This window comes from Phyllobates terribilis, unplaced genomic scaffold (genome assembly GCF_046119375.1).
Source record: "Phyllobates terribilis strain yellow unplaced genomic scaffold, ASM4611937v1 Scaffold_4__5_contigs__length_816908805, whole genome shotgun sequence".
NCBI lineage: Eukaryota > Metazoa > Chordata > Amphibia > Anura > Dendrobatidae > Phyllobates > Phyllobates terribilis.
Window position 1 is genome coordinate 690,442,001 of NW_027362764.1, and position 6,000 is coordinate 690,448,000.

Consider the following 6,000-nt stretch of genomic DNA (forward strand, 5'->3'; position numbering starts at 1 on the left):
AAAAGCATCTCGCGCTGTGAAGGGGCCAGGCTTTCAGCAGCTGCCCAGGGGATGGTTTTAGAGGGCGACCGCCTAACGAGGGCCAGCAGAAGTAACGACTTCTTCTTCAAAGAAGCTTGTGTAACTAACCCAATCAGACAGCTGCCCAGGAGCTAACCTCAGTGCTAGGAAGGAGCGGGAGGGAATTGAGGGGGTGGTTCCTGCTAAGGCCCTGAAATAATAATAAGACAGGCAGGAGAGTCTGACGCATGGTGGCAGAAAAGCTGCAGGTGCAAATAGGGAATGTGGTCTCGTGCGAGCAACTTGTGCATGCTCGCTGTGTGTGAGTGTGCGCTTCCTAGGTACGGCGCGCTGCAGACAGTCAAAAGGGTTGCTCCCTTTCATTAAAAGTTAATCCCCGGCTGCAGGCTATTAGAAAGCAACTAACCGTGCTCTACTCACCCTACCCAGGTCTACCGGTGAGTCTCGCCGCTGCTCCCGGCCTGTGGCATTGGCCACGACGCTGACGTTCCGTCGACAGCGCGGCAGCCGATCAGTGAGCTCAGTGGCTCTGAGCTGGGCGTTCTGTCTACAAGACCTTTTTAAGGAGCCAGCAAAAAAGTGAAGAGAAAGGAAAGCACAAAAGCACCTTGTCTTACTAAGCACTGGAAAGGGCAGCCGGCAACCGGACGTCAAAGTAGAAAAGCAGCAAGTGAGAGGCCTGTCTCTGCCTACAGCCACACCACCCTGAACACACCCGATCTCGTCTGATCTTGGAATCTAAGCAGGGTTGGGCCTGGTTAGTACTTGGATGGGAGACCGCCTGGGAATACCTGGAGCTGTAGGCTTTTGCTTTTTCTTACTTCCACCAGCAGGGATCACTCTCCTCTATGCCTTTTTTCCATTCCTTTTTTCACAAGCGCACACATGCTCCTTTCTTCTTTTCATTTGCTTTCTCTCTTGCGCTATTTAATCCTTGCAAAATACCAGCATCCTTCTCATCACCGTGGGCCTCCAGCATTGTTGCTTATTTACTTTTAATACTAGGCTTCTTTTCACCAGGACCAGCGACTCCCGCATGACTGGAGGCAACCACCGCTGACCTGGAGGCAACCACTGGTAACCTGGAGGCCAGTTTACAGCACAACCCAAGCAAAACACCTTTGCAGGCCACACGACCCCCCCGAAGAGCAGCTCAAATTCACTCGCAACCATCTCACCCTCTTCCTTCATTCACTCCTGGGCGTTTCGCTCCACCCCAAGTTGCGGGTCCAGCTTGCTCTTTCTGTCACATCCCCGCGATGAACGGTTTAGCCTGCAGGAGACCCTGCGCCGAGCCATTTTTAAACACATCTGATGCGGCAGGTGTTTCATTGCTCAACAAACAACACCTATAGGGACGGCACAGCCTATGCATCGGTCCTTCGGAGACCGCCCCAGAACGGCCAGAGTTCTCGTCCCCACGCGAGCCTGAGGAAGGCTGGCCGGGCGATGGGCCAAGCAGCGTCTACTGGCCATACCACCTTGGATACGTCCGATCTCGGAAGTAAAGCAGAGATGGGTTCGGAAATACTTGGTTGGGACACCTCCTGAGAACACCAGGTATTGTAGACAATTTTGATGACGTTTTGCCATCTTGCCCAGCTCGGCTAGCATGGAGTGGCGCCTTGCTGGACACCGACCTTACGTAAAGTAGAGGCTAGAAGTCCCAAGCCTCCCAAGCCCCCCAAGACCTCTAAGATAAGGACGCAACCCCGCCGCCTCTACCAGGCCTCACACCGAGCTCCTTGCCACGGCTAGGAGTGCTTATTGACCCCGCAGCCGGCCGTATGCAAATGATGGCGTTAAAAGCATCTCGCGCTGTGAAGGGGCCAGGCTTTCAGCAGCTGCCCAGGGGATGGTTTTAGAGGGCGACCGCCTAACGAGGGCCAGCAGAAGTAACGTCTTCTTCTTCAAAGAAGCTTGTGTAACTAACCCAATCAGACAGCTGCCCAGGAGCTAACCTCAGTGCTAGGAAGGAGCGGGAGGGAATTGAGGGGGTGGTTCCTGCTAAGGCCCTGAAATAATAATAAGACAGGCAGGAGAGTCTGACGCATGGTGGCGGAAAAGCTGCAGGTGCAAATAGGGAATGTGGTCTCGTGCGAGCAACTTGTGCATGCTCGCTGTGTGTGAGTGTGCGCTTCCTAGGTACGGCGCGCTGCAGACAGTCAAAAGGGTTGCTCCCTTTCATTAAAAGTTAATCCCCGGCTGCAGGCTATTAGAAAGCAACTAACCGCGCTCTACTCACCCTACCCAGGTCTACCGGTGAGTCTCGCCGCTGCTCCCGGCCTGTGGCATTGGCCGCGACGCTGACGTTCCGTCGACAGCGCGGCAGCCGATCAGTGAGCTCAGCGGCTGTGAGCGGGGCGTTCTGTCTACAAGACCTTTTTAAGGAGCCAGCAAAAAAGTGAAGAGAAAGGAAAGCACAAAAGCACCTTGTCTTACTAAGCACTGGAAAGGGCAGCCGGCAACCGGACGTCAAAGTAGAAAAGCAGCAAGTGAGAGGCTTGTCTTTGCCTACGGCCACACCACCCTGAACACGCCTGATCTTGTCTGATCTCAGAAGCTAAGCAGGGTTGGGCCTGGTTAGTACTTGGATGGGAGACTGCCTGGGAATACCAGGTGCTGTAGGCTTTTGCTTTGTCTTACTTCCACAAGCAGGGGTCACTCTCCTCTATGCCTTTTTTCCATTCCTTTTTTCACAAGCGCACACATGCTCCTTTCTTCTTTTCATTTGCTTTCTCTCTTGCGCTATTTAATCCTTGCAAAATACCAGCATCCTTCTCATCACCGTGGGCCTCCAGCATTGTTGCTTATTTACTTTTAATACTAGGCTTCTTTTCACCAGGACCAGCGACTCCCGGCTGACTGGAGGCAACCACCGCAGACCTGGAGGCAACCACCGGTAACCTGGAGGCCAGTTTACAGCACAACCCAAGCAAAACACCTTTGCAGGCCACACGACCCCCCCGAAGAGCAGCTCAAATTCACTCGCAACCATCTCACCCTCTTCCTTCATTCACTCCTGGGCGTTTCGCTCCACCCCTAGTTGCGGGTCCAGCTTGCTCTTTCTGTCACATCCCCGCGATGAACGGTTTAGCCTGCAGGAGACCCTGCGCCGAGCCATTTTTAAACACATCTGATGCGGCAGGTGTTTCATTGCTCAACAAACAACACCTATAGGGACGGCACAGCCTATGCATCGGTCCTTCAGAGACCGCCCCAGAACGGCCAGAGTTCTCATCCCCACGCGAGCCTGAGGAAGGCTGGCCGGGCGATGGGCCAAGCAGCGTCTACTGGCCATACCACCTTGGATACGTCCGATCTCGGAAGCAAAGCAGAGATGGGTTCGGAAATACTTGGTTGGGACACCTCCTGAGAACACCAGGTATTGTAGACAATTTTGATGACGTTTTGCCATCTTGCCCAGCTCGGCTAGCATGGAGTGGCGCCTTGCTGGACACCGACCTTATGTAAAGTAGAGGCTGGAAGTCCCAAGCCTCCCAAGCCCCCAAGACCTCTAAGATAAGGACGCAACCCCGCCACCTCTACCAGGCCTCACACCGAGCTCCTTGCCACGGCTAGGAGTGCTTATTGACCCCGCAGCCGGCCGTATGCAAACGATGGCGTTAAAAGCATCTCGCGCTGTGAAGGGGCCAGGCTTTCAGCAGCTGCCCAGGGGATGGTTTTAGAGGGCGACCGCCTAACGAGGGCCAGCAGAAGTAACGTCTTCTTCTTCAAAGAAGCTTGTGTAACTAACCCAATCAGACAGCTGCCCAGGAGCTAACCTCAGTGCTAGGAAGGAGCGGGAGGTATTTGAGGGGGTGGTTCCTGTTAAGGCCCTGAAATAATAATAAGACAGGCAGGAGAGTCTGACGCATGGTGGCGGAAAAGCTGCAGGTGCAAATAGGGAATGTGGTCTCGTGCGAGCAACTTGTGCATGCTCGCTGTGTGTGAGTGTGCGCTTCCTAGGTACGGCGCGCTGCAGACAGTCAAAAGGGTTGCTCCCTTTCATTAAAAGTTAATCCCCGGCTGCAGACTATTAGAAAGCAACTAACCGCGCTCTACTCACCCTACCCAGGTCTACCGGTGAGTCTCGCCGCTGCTCCCGGCCTGTGGCATTGGCCGCGACGCTGACGTTCCGTCGACAGCGCGGCAGCCGATCAGTGAGCTCAGCGGCTCTGAGCGGGGCGTTCTGTCTACAAGACCTTTTTAAGGAGCCAGCAAAAAAGTGAAGAGAAAGGAAAGCACAAAAGCACCTTGTCTTACTAAGCACTGGAAAGGGCAGCCGGCAACCGGACGTCAAAGTAGAAAAGCAGCAAGTGAGAGGCCTGTCTCTGCCTACGGCCACACCACCCTGAACACGTCCGATCTCGTCTGATCTCGGAAGCTAAGTGTGACACCCCAGGGGTCTGGTTGCCACAGTGATAGAGATATTACGTCTGAGAGCAGGTGGGAGGTCTCTTGGTCAGGAATCCTATGCATGCCACACCTCCTGCACAGTCCTGGGAGGGGAAGAACTTCCCCTATATAAAACTGGGGCTGAGGCAGGGCTAGTGAGTAGAGAAGAAGTAGAGACAGAGAAAAGAAGCAAATATAGGAACAGAACATCAGGAGCTCTGTGGGAGCAGTGTTACAAGGAGTCAGGGGCTGGCAGCTGCAGAGCTCGCCCTGACTGAGAAGATTTCTTACCGGACCCGGAGTCCGAGGCTGTGGGGACTAACTCCTACCCAGCAGCAGAATCCGTCAGGCAGGGGATTCCAGGTCCCCTGGCCAAGAAACCCGAAGGCACGGTCACACGCATGGGACCAGCACCGCCGTCGTGGAGCGGAAGCTACTAGAAGGCCCCGAGTCACCGGCCATACGGGTGAGCACCACACGGTACACTGAGGGACGTGGGCTACTTATACCAGCCTCTAGCAAGGTAGCCAGAAGAGTACAGTTAGTTTGGGAGGCCTACAACTCCGCCTGGCCAGGGGAGATCCCATCTGCTCAAGGACTGACCAGGCCCCAATCGCTAGCCAGTACTCCGGGAGGGTCTATCTTTGTCACCAGTAAAGACCCTGAACTACACCGTACCGTCTCCGAGTGGTTCCTGCTACCCCCATCATCCACGTCGGCTGCCCTGAGGCCATACCCCTCCCGTTGGGGGTTATACTATCACGCTGCACAATCCTACCACCGGCCTCAGCGGTCTGCCCTGCAGCAGCAGCTTCTTAGCTGTACTCAACGGGTGGCGTAGTCGTCCAACATCTACCGCTGATACATCGCCGCTCAGTTTGACTCCCTGGGCACGGACCGGGTCACCGCCACGAGACTACAACCCTCAACAGATCCGGCTCCGGGTAAGCTCCCGCGTGCGCAACGCAGCGCGACACAGGCCCAGGGGCGCGTCAACTTTTGGCGTAGTCGGCAGGATATCGTGCCCGCAACCACCGGGTACTGCGTGCCTGAAAAAGACTGTTCAAACTTACCTGTGGTGAAGATTCCCGCCATCCGGCGCCATCTTCAGCCTTCTTCCCGCCATCGGTGAAGATTCCCGCCATCCGGCGCCATTTTCAGCCTTCTTCCCGCCTTCCGTGGAGTTTTCCCGCCGTTGGACGCCATCTTGAAGACGTCGCGCGGGAAGAAGAGGGGCGTGGACTCCGAAAGCGCGCGAGAACTGAAGCCCCGCCTCACGTCCGGACGTCGCGTAAGGTCCTGGAAGGAGCCCAGCAGACGCCGACGTCACAGGAGCGCGACGGAAGGTCCTCAACCCTGACGATCTACTGCGGAGCCGCGGCCTACGGAAGAGGATCATCGCAAGGTAGGCCACGGTCCACTAGGGGGGAGGAGGATGTCGGATACGGAGGAGAGCTTCACTGCCTCAACCCCCGCCAGCGCCACCGCTGCTGCAGTCATGCCTTTCACCATGCCCTATATCCCGGGAGCGGCCTGGCTACCCCAGTACTCAGGGGAGTCACATACCCTGCATGACTTTAG

The 6,000-nt window shown here is 55.7% G+C and overlaps 2 non-coding genes across 2 annotated transcripts; both read left to right on the plus strand.

Moving 5' to 3' along the window:
- Window positions 1-708: 708 nt before the first annotated feature.
- Window positions 709-827, plus strand: LOC141266345 (5S ribosomal RNA). The gene has a single exon (XR_012320385.1). It is a non-coding gene; the product is annotated as a 5S ribosomal RNA (ribosomal RNA).
- Window positions 828-2,533: 1,706 nt separating this feature from the next.
- LOC141270372 (5S ribosomal RNA) lies at window positions 2,534-2,652 on the plus strand. Its single transcript, XR_012321610.1, has one exon. It is a non-coding gene; the product is annotated as a 5S ribosomal RNA (ribosomal RNA).
- Window positions 2,653-6,000: the final 3,348 nt, after the last annotated feature.